Here is a 17,500-nt window from a genome sequence, read left to right on the forward strand (position 1 = left end):
CACAATAATCATCAGTAAACATGTAGACGTATTAATTCTATTCTGTGCTAATGCCAACTGAGAGCAGATAGGGAGAACTATTGTCAGAGGGATGTTTTCTGTTGGGAAAAACTATATACATTTATACACTCCGCACGTGTATTCTGGTAGCCTGGTTTTGGAATAATGGCCAGTGGAGCTTTGGAGACATAATTCTTGAAAAAGTTGTTTGAAAGTGCTGCAATTCCAGGAAACTGGAAAAAAATGTTAAATACTGTAATATTATATATACAGTAACGACCTCAGACTTTATCGTTTATCATTCCAGATTGACACTTTATGTGAACGGAACAACATGACAGTTGTAATTATAAAGGTGTAAAAGTTATCTAAAAAGTGTATATATTCTAATCACCCCCCTATGTAACATCCCCCCCCCTCTGCAAACCTTTATAGGCTCATCTGTCTGCATGGAGCATACTCCAACATGATGTATACACCATCCCACAGTGAGCAGCCACTTTGCCTTCTGTTACATTGTCCCTGGTTCCCTCTAGCTTGTAAGCTCTCAGGAGCAGGGCCCTCACCATCTTCTGTATCTGTTTGTCGTTAATTGTATGTACAGTAAATCTGTTGTATGTAATGATCAAATCTCTACACCCCATCGTACCGCGCTGTGGAATATGTTGGCGCTTTACAAATGTAACGGGTTTTCTGGACTAGCCTGACCCACCCAATCTCATATTGACCCCTGTGGTCTAACCAGTCCCCATTACAGTGTGATGTCTGGTGGTGCACCTGTTGGCAACAGAACTCCTGAGTCTCCCGCATGATGTTGTGTGGGGATTGCCAACCCAGACAGGCAGCTGAGGTAGTGTGCTTGAGTCCTACCTAGATCCAGTGCAGCGCCTCCACCTCATCAGGATCCCAGCTTGAGCTTGTGGATGGTCCTGGTGAGGAACTCCTCTGTGGTGCTTCTCTCCGTGCAATTACTCCACACTTACACACGAGAGTATATTTCAACAGGGTCATCTTTATTAGTACGGTGGGCCAGCTGCCCTCCACAATGGGTGAATTTAGCCCTCCATTGTTCACCGTACTTCCCTTTGAAAGGTATTGTCCTCCTAATGTAGGGATTCCCTATCCCCGCAGGGATACCTCACCTGTGACCAGGTCCCTGGTCACAGTTCCAAACACTGTCCTTCCAACGGCTTCTTAACTCCTCTATAACTCCGCCAACACACTCTCTCTACTTCCTAACTTTTTATCAGTGCTGTGCCTTATGTATCCTCTGGGGGCTGGCACAACTCTGACATCACTAACCATGGAGTCAGAGCCTGTGACCACTCCCATCCATACATAGCGTACCCCCCCAAGAGCATACCCTAGAGGTCCCCGCGGAACGGGGTCTGGACCACCTTTCGTGTTTCGGTGCCCCCTCAGACTGTACATCAGCCTCTTCAGGCACCCATCGAGATTTTGACACTTGCCCCAATTGTCCTCCACCCCTTGAACCACCCTCAGAGGCAAAGCTGCCTAGTCTCTCCCCAGTCCGGTTCTCACCAACCCCCAAGGACCCTTCCGACACCCCCAAGCTGGACGAGGATCCCTGGGAACAGGTGACTGGGGCAGGGGCATTATCTAGGGCGTGGGGTTGGGCATAGGGGTATGCGGTTGGCAGCCGCGGGGTTCCGACCCGCTCGCCGTTATTGGATTGTCCCGTACCACTGAGCGGTGATACCGCCGGCTGCGTCTCACCCTCCTCAGTCTGTCGCTTGCCCCTGGTCTTCTTAGTCGATTGGGAACCACTGCCCGATCACTGACGCATTGGTGATCTCCTTCCGGTTGTTCCGCTGTCTCCGCCGGAACCGACGTCATCACCGGATGTGGAGGTGCCGCCATCTTGGGATGGACCCCCATGCGGGATCTCTTCCTCCACGAGGATATCCAGAAGTCCGCCCGCGCCCATGTGCGCCGTCCTGGCCTGGCATGGCCTCACCTCCTCTAGCGGCGGCACCGGAGCCTGGCAAGAACAGGGACTATTCTTACCAGTCCGCAGGGTGGGCGTGGATCGCCCGTTGCCACTGGACCCGCCGGTCCCGGGAACGGATGGGCTCCGCCTTTCAGGCCTCCGCTCCACCGGTGACACTCGACTCCTCCCACTGTCACTCCCGGTAAGTGGTCTTTTTACTCCATTTCCTCCGCAGGACACCGCCACTGGCCAAACCAGAGTACTAGAGAGTTCTTTGGGTCCCTCGTTCGAGGAATCCACATTAAAGGTACTTGGGGTCGCCGATCGTGGCGACCGCCTTCTCTTCTCCCGGTCAGTTGCCTGACCGATCGCTCCATGCTCGTCGGACCCAGCCGTGTTAACCGGCTCCGATCCCCATTCTCTGGGATCTGCACTCTTGGTCCACAGTGCACTGGGGGACTCGGCGGACAGCCTAGCCGTATCCCCCGTTGGGTCATTGGTCTGGATTGGCACAAATGTGGGCATAGGCCACAGGTATTGTGTGCCACACTGGGGACAGCGCGCCGCTGTGCCCATGGTGCCGTCGGGCAGTCTGCATTGCAGGCAGAGGCCCACCACCATCTCCGCGGCCCCTACGCGTATCACCAGTACCCCCCCTGGTACTGCATAGGGCTGGGTAGACACCATTTTGTTCACGTCTGGGGAGCAGGCCATTGTCTTGGTGGGAGCCACTTTCAACACTGGTCTGTTCTGGAAGCTGGTTCCGCGTGAGTGATCAACAGGGGTTGGATTGTCAGCCACTCCTTGGTTCAGCTCCTCCCTTGTCTGACACAATTGGAATCCGCCCCCAGTAGTAGCGATTATGGGCGGGTCCCACAATGGAATAGGATGTCCTTTAATTGAGGCCGCACCTCTTTCAGTCCTAGAGGGCGCGGCCACAGCTTTCGCGCCCTTATCCCCCACTGGGTGGGGTTCTTCTTTTGGCGCCAATTCCAGCCGTTTTCTTGCAGCTGCCTTGCGTGCAAAGTACCCCTCCTTTCCGTACACGATTTCAGCCGCAGGGACTACTTTTGGTAGCAGCACCGCCAGCTCACCAGCTCCTTGCTCCGCTGGATTCATACCCACGGGGCATAGTTGGAGACCACTCCCCCTGGTTGAGATTAGGGGAGGGTCCCACAGGCTAATCGGTTGGCTCAGCACTGGGGCTGAGGGAGTCACTGTCCATAAAGGCGTGGCCGCAGCTTTCGTGCCATACCCCCCATGTGGGCGGGGCTCTCCTGTTGGCGCCGCTTCTGGCCAATTCCTTGCAATCTTTACATCTGCAGAATTGTCTGCAATCGGCCCACGCGGTCTCCCAGGGAAGCGGGAGCTGCCATTTTGGGTCGCACTGTCAGTCTGGTCAGTGAATGAGGTAGCGTTCATGTGTTTGTATGCTGACTGACAGTCACTCTCACTGTGTTCCCCTCCTGTTATAACAATGTCCTCAACACAGTCCTCCAGGGTAGCGCCTCGGTGTCCTAGACAGGACCAAAACGGGGCGGCCATGGCTCTCACTCCACTCCATAGCAGGCTCGTGACAGACATCTCAGTAACAGCTTGCTCTTCAGTGGGGCGCATGCTAGGCGTGCTTTCCCCATCAGCCTCCGGTCGCCAATTTGGACTATCCGCACCGCGCGGATCCTCCATTCTTGCGGTCGCCATTTTCTCGCTGTACTTAATAGTATTGTACATGGGGCTCCTCTCTGCGGGGCAGCCACAACACCGGCACAATAAAGATTTCCCTGATGCACCACCATGTGTACCTAATGTAGGCTGGACTCGTGTATGCACTACCTCAGGCTATGCTCACTCTCTCAGTGTCTTCTGTATCTCCTTCCTCCCAGTCTGTGCTCCCTACGGTAAGTGGTCTGGAATGGGCTAGAGTACTCTGGGGCTTCCATGCAGTACTTGGGCGTCTACCTATCTTGGTTAGCCTAGCGCAGACCCTCTCCAGGATTCCTGACCACGTTAACAGGCTATCCCTTCTGGCATCCTACCAACTAGCACTACCTCAAGGTGACTAGGACAGCTATAGCCCGGCTCCAAACCCCCAACTCCTTTCAGGCCCCTAGGTCGTCCCTGCGAACTGACAATACGCCTTCAGCCCCCTGACTACCCCTAGGTCTGTCCCAACGCAGCACAAAGTGGCAGCAGACACTTCTCCCTGTTTCCAAGTGACCTAGCAAAAGCCTGTCCTGTTGACAGGTCTCTCTCAGCAGCGCCTCCAAATGTAATGGGTTTTCTGGACTAGCCTGACCCACCCAATCTCATATTGGCCCCTGTGGTCTAACCAGTCCCCATTACAGTGTGATGTCTGGTGGTGCACCTGTTGGCAACAGGACTCCTGAGTCTCCCGCATGATGTTGTGTGGGGATTGCCAACCCAGACAGGCAGCTGAGGTAGTGTGCTTGAGTCCTACCTAGATCCAGTGCAGCGCCTCCACCTCATCAGGATCCCAGCTTGAGCTTGTGGATGGTCCTGGTGAGGAACTCCTCTGTGGTGCTTCTCTCCGTGCAATTACTCCACACTTACACACGAGAGTATATTTCAACAGGGTCATCTTTATTAGTACGGTGGGCCAGCTGCCCTCCACAATGGGTGAATTTAGCCCTCCATTGTTCACCGTACTTCCCTTTGAAAGGTATTGTCCTCCTAATGTAGGGATTCCCTATCCCCGCAGGGATACCTCACCTGTGACCAGGTCCCTGGTCACAGTTCCAAACACTGTCCTTCCAACGGCTTCTTAACTCCTCTATAACTCCGCCAACACACTCTCTCTACTTCCTAACTTTTTATCAGTGCTGTGCCTTATGTATCCTCTGGGGGCTGGCACAACTCTGACATCACTAACCATGGAGTCAGAGCCTGTGACCACTCCCATCCATACATAGGGCACCTCACCAGGGTGTGAGGGCAAACCTCCATAATTACTGCTGGCATGCACATAACTTACCAGGCCTTACTGTCAGCAGGAGAGATGACTGCATCCATTTTACAGCATGGCTACACAAATAAACGATAATAATAATGATATGCAATAGTGAATGCATCACTATTACATAGCTAAAGTGTCTGCGTCAGGGAAAAATGTATTTTACACACTGCATCGTGCTAATCAGCTCACCATCACACGGAAACTCCCACCCAAGACAAAGGGAGTTTCACCGCACTATCTCTGTCTGTTTGCCATATTGCTGTTAATCATTTGCCTTTCACAAGACTCTCTAACACAGGGGTGCGCAATCTTTTCCCCTTGCGCCCCCCTGTCTGCACTCCCCCCTCCCCCTGCTCGTGCCCCCTCCTTACCATGTCTCCAGCGTCAAATGGCACCGCGGGCTCACGTGACGTCACGTTGCCATGACAAGGTAAGTGAAGTTACAGAGGCCTCGCGCGTTCCTCCGGCATTTCATTTAAATGCCGTGGGGAAGAGTGCGGGGCTTCTGCAACTGCTTTAGCCCCCCCCCCATGAAAAATCTTGCGTGTCCCCCCCCCAGTTTGCACACCCCTGCTCTAACACACGGGTGTGCAAAGTGGGGGCACGCAAGATTTTTCAGGGGAGGCCGTGGCGGTTGCAGAGGCCCCGTACTCTTCTCCACGGCATTTACATTAAATGAGCAATGTTTCCTACCTTGTCATCGGCGACGCATCGCCATGTAACGCAGCGTCAAATGATGCCACGGGGTCATGTGACCCCGTGGCGATATTTGGCACCGAGGACAAGGAAGGAGGGGTAAGGAGAGCAGGCAGGGGTGCGCAGTGGGAAATGTTTGCGCGCCCCTGATCTAACAGACAACAGACAGTTTACGCGCCCCTGATCTAACAGACAAGTCATTTTAGGCTACACACTAAAGTTCACGCAGACAAAGTAAAAATATATCAAGTTAGGATTGTACACGCTGCCCATGCTGAGTTTTAAAATGCTTTATAGAATTTCTAGAATAGGCTCCATTTGGCTGGGTAATTCTCTAAACTCATAATTATCCCAACAAAAGCTCACCAAATGTTTAATGCCTGGCAATCTTTGTCTTTGAACATTTTGAATATTGTTAATTATAGATGGTCGTTGGACAGTGTTGTTTATGTCTTTGATGTAAATGTTTTCGAGACGCAGGGAGATCTTTAAAAATGACTTTTCTCTTTCAGATTGCAGATTGAAGTGCTTAAACTTGATTATATTCCTAATGTCGTCCTAATGCCTTAGAGCTTCTTATGGCTTTATTTTTTTTAAGCATTACTTTAATTTCATTGCGTGTTTTTGCAAACCAGACACAATAATGTTTTTTTGTGGACGCGCTTTTTGTTTAACTAGAACTCTCCTTTGAAAACATTTTTTTTCCAACATTTTTCTGTTATGAGGACAAACTTTTTTTCCCCATATACATGTATTTTTCATTAATGGGCATAGAAGCTGCTAAAACATCATATTCAGAAATGAAAGACCTGCTGTACTATCTTTAATACAATTGTGTTTTGACAAGAGTGGAACTACAACTCCCATCATCCCTTGCTGAGTGGATTATTGATAGATTTATTAGACCCTGCACTGTCCTTGAATTGGGTGTACCCATTTAGAAATCCAGTGCCAGCTTCTTGTGACCTTGGCCAAATCTCATTATCTTCAAGTCCAGAAAATGACAGACTTTCCCTGCTCTCCCGTTGTGGTTGCCTTTGAAGTAAAATCATTCTCAAAAGGTATTTCACACAGTGCTGGGTATCTGTATGACGGGATATCCCACGAACCGTCACTGCATACAGTTTTACACCCAGGAATAGATACATGCAGTCGGTTACGTGAAAATGGTCTTTTGGGCTATTTATTGGATATACAGTACAGTACAAAAGATCGACAGAGCACTGCTGTCGATTTTTTTTGTATATAAAATAAATAGTCAAAGACCCTCTTTTTCACGTAACCGATTGTGTATATCTATTCCAACATGAAAGTCACATTATCTTCCTGTGCTCAGTCATCAAAATTAGATTGCAAGCTCTTTTTTGAACAGGGACATTGTGGGCCTACGTACTAAGATTATATGTAAAAAAAAAATGCAAAGGTTAAGTGCTAAAAAGTGGGACAAACCTTCATAAACTGTGTGTCGCCTGTTTAAGGGTCATTAAGTGACACTCTATGTACAATGCACAGTTCGTTGTTTTAAATAAAGTTTGCCGCATCTCGTCGGGTTGAATACCCCGATTGACACAATTTAAATTCAAACAGAATTATGTTTTTTTTTCTTTTATAACTAGTGCTAGTAAATATAAATGATTAGTGTCATTTTATTTATAATCGCTATATTGAGAAAAATTACATTTTGTCAACCCCTATAATGAACCATCTGTGCTGCATCAAATACATTTTTGCCTAATACATAGCAACTTAATTCTGCACATACAATATAAACAGACATTTTTGCATTGACATCAGATTAAACTTGGTGGACGATTTTTTTTTTTCCATCTGTTTATCAGATTTTATGGGGTATAGAAATAAAAAGGGGGAACCCAATATGGGGAGTTACAACAGTTGTACAGTAGCATTAACACAATCTTAATGTAAACAGAGATACTGATGGCCAACTGAGGGAGAATGGAAGAAAAAAGGATGAGGGTGGTGGGAGCAAGGGCTAAGCGCCCCCCCCCCCCCATCCCCCTTGCTGATTGGAACAAGTGCCAATTTGGGAGACCAGGATATCCACCTAACTCTCGACCATGCACGTGAAGGCCTTCACAGCCGTCCTGCCCCGGGCCTGGCTTGAGTCGTTTCCAGCTGTGCCTTCCTGTGTCAGCCAGGGCTCCCAGCTCAAGGTAAACTCTTGATTTTTCGCTTAGATAGGCCATTGTTTTTTCCATTGTTAATGGATAGATGTAGAAAGCGTGTGTCCTGAGCCGCGACTCAGGGGATAGCGCTGCCGCGATTTGCGATGCAGGGTGTCCAGGCTTCCCGATCAGACCCCTCGCCATGATAATCCTCTGGCACCGGGACAGTCGCGGTCCCGCGGCTTGTGCTGGTGACAAAAAACAGTAAGGTTTGCTACATCTGTACGCCATATGCTCTGCTTTATGGTATTCAGATCTTGTACCGTTTGTTTGTTCCAGCATGCGGCTATACAGCATCTCACTGCAAGAAGAATGTGTGATACGATTTTATAGGATAAATCCGGGAAGGGGTCGCCCAAACAGGGCTAGCCAGGGGCCAGAGTTGAGTCTATCATGGAGCTAGCAAGGGAAAAGATCTGCCTCCATAGTGGGACGAGCACTGGAAAGGACCACCGGGTATGAGAGAGCCGTGCTTACCGCAGACAAGAAAACATAATAGAGAGTTGGTACTATAGATAGCTTGCATGCCAATTGGGATCAAGTTCCACCGAAACAGTAACTTATAGGCGTTTTCTTTATTGACCTTTCAGATGGAGCTTGTCACTGCTGCGTCACAGATGTCATGCCATACCTCTACCTATATAAATTCCCCCAACTCTGGCTCCCATTTGAACATGTATGGGCATTTGGTTTCTGGAATCGTATTTAATAGTTGCTGATAAATAAGTGAGATCAACCCTTTATACATATATCTAGAATTAAATAGGTATTGGAAGTATTAAGCAGGAAGATAATGAGACAAGCAGTCTCAAGCTAGTGCTTCACAGCCTGCAGCAGCAGTAAATGTATACAATCCAAATGTATATAGCCAATTTGATAGTGTACACAGGAACTAGATCATTGCCATTGATAGTGCTTTAGTGAGTGTCATAGTTGCTGGCAAGTGGTGTAATAAAGAAAACCCCTTTGATGAAATAAGCAAATATTGAGCCAAATAAGTCTCAGCAATCCAATCGGGGTAAAGTCAATGTTGTACAACTGTGAAGAAAAGGAGATGAAATGAGTGGTGGGTGAATGTACCGGATTCCAATTGCATGCGGACCCTCCCCACTTCACTCTCTCCTACAGCTAAAGTTGTATATAGCCCCCTCTGTATGTAAATGAATGAAGATAATAACAGCATGAAGACAGTGACTACTCACAGCACTCTTGAACGATCTGAAGTCCCAGAGAAATGTGTGCGTCTCCGTTATGGTATACAAAGCAGGTGAGGGTCCCGAGCAGACAAGCAGCAAGAGAAAGGAAAGCACAACTCATGAAAAAAACAGGAACCAGGATAAGATACCGATAAAAGGTAAGATTTATTCTTGTCAGGAATTCATCCAGAGCGCGGGTGTTGAACAGGAGTGATCCTCTTACGCATTTCGCGCTGTTTACGCGCTTTATCAAAGAGTGATCAATCTTGTAACAAAGTGCCTATAAATGCACCTGAGGACTGCCCTCCCTCCCACCGGCTTCGGGAACCAGAACCAATGAGAACCGCCAAGGCACTCAGCCCGGGGATCGCAATGTTCACGGAAGCCGCAAGCCGAGGAGTGGAAGGAATCACTCCCCAAGAGCACCACAAGTACAAACACAGTAAACAATACACATAATTAAAAAAACTATAACCATTATCTGTGAAGTTTCCATGCAGTATAGAAGATATAGAAAAAATATAACAAAACTATGTAGCATTAAAAACAAAAACCTATATCAAATAGCTAAATGGAGCTGATCTGATAATATGCTTATTAAATATGTATATAAAAGGTATAACAATGTAACCAATATCCTAACTTCACATAAAGGACATCGACCTGTTTGAAATACACAAATCATTTGTAATCATAATAATAATGGAAACAAAAATACACACAAACTGGAAAACAACAAGGATATATAAATTGGTAAATTACATAAACATAATAATGAAAAGGAAAAAGACAAAATCCAAAATCACTACTACTAATTAAAATTAACCTTAAAGATAATGAACATTGCAAATTTGCTGAGCTAAAGGAAAAGATTGATCGTCGGTCTGGTAAGAAGCTGGAAGACAACCCCAAGTTCCTGAAGTCTGGTGATGCTGCCATTGTTGACATGGTCCCAGGCAAACCCATGTGTGTTGAGAGCTTCTCTGACTATCCTCCTCTTGGTCGTTTTGCTGTACGTGACATGTGACAGACTGTTGCTGTAGGTGTCATCAAGGCGGTTGAGAAGAAGGCTGCTGGAAGTGGCAAGGTCACAAAGTCTACTCAGAGAGCCCAGAAAATGAAATGAATGTTTAACAAATCACCAGCCACCTCCATCTTAACCAGCGGTGGAAGATCGGTCTCAGAACTGTTTGTCTCAATTGGCCATTTAAGTTTAATAGTAAAAGGCTGGTTAATGATTACAATGCATCGTAAAAGCTTCAGAAGGAAAGGAATGTTTGTGGACCATTTGTTTGTGACAGTTTTAAGTTATTAGTGTTTTAAATCACTCATTTTTAAATGGAAACAACTTGACCAAAATCTGTCACAGAATTTGAGACCATTAAAGTTAATGAGAACATGGAGGAAAAAAAAAGATAATGAACATAGAGTTCAAAAATTACATATAAACCATCAATTCAAGGATATATATATATATATATATACACACACACACACACACACACACACACACACACACACACACACACACTGGTTGACAAATCACCAAAAAATCTACTCGCCACACAAAAAAATCTACTCGCCACCTAGTACCAAATGTGTGCTGCTTGGGCCAATATTTACTCGCCCGGGGGTTAAATCCACTCGCCCGTGGCGAGCAAATGTATAGGTTTGTCGAACACTTATCTATACATATGTTACTCATTTTTGATATATATATATATATATATATATATCAAAAATGAGTAACATATGTATAGATAAGATTCATAGTAAAGTCTCATAAAAAAATGATGAAGCTACCAGTCTATGTTAATTCCATCAAGGGTTAAAGTTTTAAGTGAAAAAATCCAAAACATTTCAGAGCAATTCTATTACCCCCTCTAATATGTGGAGGGATATGCTCCAGAGCTGAAAATGAAAACGTTTTGGAATCCCCTAATTCCTGACAAGAATAAATCTTACCTTTTATTGGCATCTTATCCTGGTTCCTGTTTTTTTCACGAGCTCTGCTTTCCTTTCTCTGGCTGCTTGTCTGCTTTGGACCCTCACCTGCAGGTATTGGAAGTAGGTTGTAGTTGATGAGGAGGAGCTAGATTGCACCATCATGACAAAATGCTACATTTGCAAAAACCTAAGCTGCGTAAGTAGGACCGTTGCCCTATTTTAGGATCAGCACTATGTTTGCTGTGAACATTGTCTCAGAGATTGGGGCTTTCTCTAAGTATTTGTTTAACAGGACCGTAAAATGTGCTGTGAAGATCCCCACAAATTTCTTGTAGTTGGTATTGGAGAACGCGTCTGTGCCCGGGGCTTTAGTGCTCTTAAACTCCGTGATTGCCGCTACTATCTCCTTGCTGGAAATTGTTTTATTAAGTTTGACTCTGAGATGAATTTAATTTGGGTAGTTGGTAAGAAGGAGGTCAGACTGTAGGCGTAATCTTACTTGGGATCAACCTTTTTCACATCACATAGTTTCTGATAGAACAGTTGGAATTGTTTGGGTGATGAGCATGGGGTCATGCTTCAGGGAACCATCGGCCAACCAGATGGTGTGGATATTATGCATGAAGTGTCATTAAATTTTCTAGCTAACATTGTATGGGCTTTATTTCGGTGTTCCTAAATTTTTTGGGAGGTCCAATGTATGACCTGCTCTGTCTTATTCGATAAATATAAATTGAGTTCTTGGACTTTAATCATTTCTACTAGGAGTGAGACAGTGATTACCCTTTTGTTTCTCCTCCAGTTGAGCTAGCTTGAATAGAACGTGTTGATATGTTGCATCCTGCTTTGTTTTTCTATATGAGGCCAATCTGTTTATTGTACCTCTGATATATTGTTTTTATTCTACCTCATTTAACCCCACTGTACACTTTTTTAATCCAGCCTCTCCCTTGTCTGCACTCTCCCATTCCCCCAAATCCCTTTGCAATCCCTCAACAGACCCTAGCATTGCAATCTGCGGTCTACTCTGTACACACTCACAGCTTATAACAGCTTCATGCAACGTTACCTACTGTTGTGAAAATGAACCTGCTACTTATCCCAACTCTTTTCTTTATTGTGGCCTCATGGAAATGTTACTCTCTATAACCTCCTCCCTCCTGGCCCCCAACCAATATCATTATACACCCTGGATTACAAAAGAGTGAGGGAATAACACCCCCCGCAACTCTTACGCGTTTCACACACTCCCGGTGGGGCTACTTCTCCTATATACAAATATATTGAGGGACAATACAAGGAGTTTTCAAAAGAACTATTCATCCCACGGGCAGTACAAAGGACTCGGGCCAACCCTTAAGGTTGGAGGAAAGGAAATTTCACCAGCAACAAAGGAAAGGGTTCTTTACAGTAAGGGCAGTTAAAATGTGGAATTCATTACCCATGGAGACTGTGATGGCAGATGCAATAGATTTGTTCAAAAAAGGTTGGACATCTTTTTAGATGGGAAAGGTATACATCGATATACCAAATAAGTATACATGGGAAGGATGTTGATCCAGGGATTAATCTGATTGCCAATTCTTGGAGTCAAAAAGGAATTAATTTTTCCCCTTAATAGGGGTTTTATGTTTGCCTTCCTCTGGATCAATAAGTAAGTATAGATATAGTATAAAGTATCTGTTGTCTAAATTAAGCATAGGTTGAACTTGATGGAGCTACATCTTTTTTCAACCTTATCTACTATGTAACTATGTAATAAAATCCAGATACAACTGAAGTCACTTAACCTAACCCAACTAATTTCCCAACCCACAAGGACAAACCTGAAATATTGCAACCATTCCTTGCTAGACTGGAATCTGTCCTCTAGACCAGGGGTCTCCAAACTACGGCCCGGGGGCCACATCAGGCCCCCCACAAGATTTTATCCGGCCCGCAGCAACTTGAAATATATATTTTTGCTCATTATATATCATTTTCCAGTGTGAGCATAGCATCCTTTCTATGTAATTGTCACATTTCTCTTTTGTTCTGAATCACATCATGATGATTACCCTAAAAAGATTGAAATAAAATGTATTCATTTATTTATAAAATATATAAAAATTATAAAAAGATTTTTTTTTCTTTGGCCAGCGAAAATGTGTAGAATATACAATGTGTCATACTGAAAAGTTTGGAGATCCCTGGTCTAGACCAAGCAGAATCTAATCCTTAGGTACCTTACATTTTCAGTGACCATGCAATAGGGTACTGTGTAAGCAAAATCAGACCCCCCCAATCAAGCCCTAAAGTTCTACTCACTAGAACATTTAGAAACTTTAACCCACAACAGTTTCTGTCTGGTCTTACTGTAGAGGGAGAAAGGGGGTGGCCCGGTATTAAAGGGGTTGCACCCAATATGGCCACCCCCTGACCTCACCAGGGAGACAAGGGGTTAACTGGACTGTGGTCCAGGGATGAGGTTTGCACCTTGTTGTACCTTGAAAATGTATGTTCCCCTGTTCCCATGTTTCATTATAAGCATGTATTTTAATGTTTTAACGTGCATTTCTGTATCTCCAGTTCTGGAGGTCGCAGAGAGTTCATATTTGGCCAATATGTGTAGTCACTGTAGGCATTAAAAACTGGCAAAGGTCGACCCAATGAGCACACCAGAATGGAACTTATTAATATGTGTAGATATTAAAGTGTATATGTATTTTATTTTGGATCTGTTCTGAAAATGCAGACGCCATTTGCTAGGCTAATAAGTCATGAAGGGCAGACGGCTGAGTAGCCTAAGCACGGTGATCATAAAGTAACTGCCTTGATTGTTACCCAATGTCTAGGGATTAAGTATTAGTCAATCAACAAACTCTGCAGTCTAATTGTTACCTGAGGGCATGGGTTAGTCTGTTAGTCTGTGTCTCCACATTAAAGAGTGGATACAGATAATTGTTCACCAATAGGCTGTGTTCAATGTTAAGAATAGGGTTGCACAGGTATATAAACTGTGTCAACCCTACAGTTTCGAGTTGTGCTGGAGTTGTGCTTCTGATACCATCTTGAATGTCACTGGACTGCTGGAGAATTGCTAGCGGATACTTCTCCATCCCCCAACCCTAAGTAAGTGTTACCTTCTTGTCTGTTAATTGTACTATATTGCTGTGTTCACCTTATTTAAGGAATAAATTATATTTTATTATATCTAAGCCTCGTTCAGTTCAACCCAGATATTTGGTGTTCATTATATCTTGTCATAAGCTACTGTGACACTTACGAACTGCCCTTGGTACAGAATCGACTTAATACATGGCCCTGATTCTGCACTCGATAATTTCCAATCAGAGTTCTTAAAACTCTGTGATACCCATGCTCCACTATGCAGAATAAGAGTACAGAGGGCCCACCTTCCATGGGTTACAACTGACCTTATAGCGCTCTTTCACTTTAGGGATGCCTTGTTGGAAAGCTACAAAGTAACTGGCACTTCCAAGGATCTTAATAACATCAGATGCCTGCGGAATATGTGCACAAGGCAAACAAGACATGCAAAAGCCCACTATTACTCTGACAATCTTCACCAGAATACATCAAATCCAGCAAACTTCTGGAAAGTAATTACAAATATATTCTAGCCTTTTAGCCATCAACAATCATGTAATATCATTAAGGATGAACATACTCTGACAACTCCCACTAACATTACAAATGCATTCAATGAATACTTTGTGGGCTGTGCTGCTAATTTATTAGCAAAACACAACCCAAACTGCAATCATGAAGCCCAATCTGGGAGTACCCGTATAGTCCCACCCTCTCCCAACACTGCCCACAATTTTCAATTTGTCCCAGTTTCTGAAGAGGAGATTACCCAAGCGCTCCTCAAATGGAAACTGAGCAGCCAATGTGGACCTGACCTACTGCGATCAAAGTTCGTATGACTTGGTACCCCAGCTGTTGCCATACCACTTGCTTCCCTAATCAACATTATTTTGTCTGCAGGCCTGTTGCAGGGTACATGCAACCACACGCGGGTTTTCTTGATAAGGCTTATTTATTGAGCCTTAAAAATTACAGCACACAAAAACAAAACAGCTTCTTGTCAGCATACAAAAACAAAATAGCTTCTCTTCAGCATAGAAAAACAAGACAGCTTCTTTTCAGCATGCAGGACACAGACAGTTCATCAAATATGTACTTTGAAAACAGACCTTGTAGCAGTAATCTGACTTCAGCATTTCACTCCTGTCCCCTGACCAGCTAGCCTGCATGTGTGTACAGCCTGGGTGTTTTAAAACACCTTGATTATGCAGCTGGGACCACTCTAATTGTCAGGAGCTTCCCATCTGAAAATTAACCTCGTCACTGCTGCACTGCATACCTACACATACGTCTGCCAGGCATATAGCTGGTGACATTCATTTACCCTGTCAAAAGGCCATATCCCTAAGACCTAGAAAACTGCCAGAGTTGTCCCAATCTTCAAAAATGGGGACAAAAATACAGTTTCAAACTACAGGCCAATCTTTCTTCTCCCAATACTATCTAAAGTCATCGAAAACTGTGTTCCCTCCCAATGAAGCGATTACTATACCAAGACAAATTTCCCTAGCCAATTCCAATCTGGCTTTCACCCCAAACACTACACAGTAACTACCTTGCTAAAAGTTTGCAATGAGATCCAGTGTGGAATGGAACTGGGACAACTCACTGGTGCAATATTCCTAGATTTTGCAAAGGCTTTTGATACTGTTGATCACACTATCCTGTTAAACAAACCAGTGCTCTGGAATAGGGAAGCATACTTTAAACTGGTTTCATTCCTACCCATCAGGCAGATTCTAACACGTGTCTATCTCTGGCACTAACTCCAACCCCTTAGATATCACCTGCGATGTCCCACAAAGCTCTGTTCTGGGGCCGCTACACTTCTCAGTCTTCATCAATGATCTACCTACAGCTTGTAAGGGAGCTTCAATACACATGTATGCGGATGACACAATCCTATATGCACACAGCGTTAGCCTTGCTGACCTTCAACACGTACTTCAATCTGACTTTTTGAGACCTGAAAATTGGATTTCCCAAAACAAATTAACTTTAAACACTGCAAGACTAGAACAATGGTATTTGGGACCAAGGCTAAATTTCTAAAGCACCAATGACAGAGCTTCAGATAAGAAACAGCTCTAATACTATCCTAGCCCCTGTTACTAGTTTAAAATACCTGGGCATATGGTTTGACTCCCATTTAACATTTGGGTTGCACATTGATACCCTGACATCCAAAACCTATGCCAAACTAGGTGTACTTTATAGGAACAAATGCTCCCTAAGCCCGCTGGTCAGAAAGTGCATCGCCCAGCAGATGCTAGTACCAATTATAGACTCACCTTGGCAAACTAGACACCCTCAACAATTCAATGTGCCGCTTTGTCCTTCAATATAACTACAATACACATCACTGCGAAATGCTCAAAGTACTAGATTGGCCATGATTTGAGACTAGGCGCAAAGTTAATCTCTCCTGTCTTGCCTTCAAATACTTCTTGGGCAAGCAACCCCCATATCTGAACAAGCTCCTCACCCCTACCACACGCAGCACTTATCACCTGAGATCTGACTCCAAGGGACTTTTCATAGTCCCACGGTTAAACATAAACAAAGTATCCAGATGCTCCTCCTTCTCTTGCTGTGCACCTCACAACTGGAACAACCTACCTGAGACTCTCAAAACCACCACCAGTCTAAGTTCTTTCAAAACTAAAGCTGTCTCACATTTTAATGTGGTCTGTAACTGTTACATACGCCTATAACTTAATTTTATCTTTAACTGCAACGTCTTCATATTTAATGAATAACCCTGTTTACCTAATGTAATGCAATGTCTTTATATATAATGTATAACCCTGTTCACCTAATGTACCCATGTATTTGTAACCATGTATCTATCATCATAACTCATAGCCCAGGACATACTTGGAAACGAGAGGTAACTCTTAATGTATTACTTCCTGGTAAAACATTTGATACATAAATAAATAAACAGACTTGTGTGCTTCCCATATAGTGGCATAGGTAAGATCTTGGAAACAGTTAGCTATACAGAAAAATATCAGTTTATGTTGGAGCTGGAGTAATTCCTCAGGGACGCATAGTAATGACTCATTCAGATGTCCCTGTCTGTTACCGATAGGGGGGGGAGCAAGGTTGGAAATTAAAATATCAATCATGGCGTGAACCGACCATGTAATGTTAGAAATGCCGACGTGTGAGACCTGAGAGATCAGGCAGGCGTCACTAAGCAATACAATCAATGCAGGAATAGGCGTTGTGGGGGCTGAGAAGAATGTTTAGTCCCTGGCCGGGGAATAGAGGGTTCTCCAAATGTCCAACCAGCTGGAGATATTTTATATAGTCTGAAAGGATTTTCTTTAAGCATCCAAGTACTAGGTAGGGAGCCCCTGACCCTGGTTTTATCACTGTTGGCATTTAGAACCGTATTAAAGTCGCCCCCCTCAATTATGGTGCACCAAGCTATGTATTTAAGTAGGGAAAAGTG

At 44.7% G+C, this 17,500-nt stretch overlaps 1 protein-coding gene across 1 annotated transcript in view; it reads left to right on the forward strand.

The window, feature by feature from the left end:
- The window catches only part of CSMD2 (CUB and Sushi multiple domains 2), a 701,191-nt gene that overhangs the window by 36,725 nt on the left and 646,966 nt on the right, over window positions 1-17,500 (forward strand).

Source organism: Ascaphus truei, chromosome 6, assembly GCF_040206685.1.
Source record: "Ascaphus truei isolate aAscTru1 chromosome 6, aAscTru1.hap1, whole genome shotgun sequence".
Classification (NCBI taxonomy): Eukaryota; Metazoa; Chordata; class Amphibia; order Anura; family Ascaphidae; genus Ascaphus; species Ascaphus truei.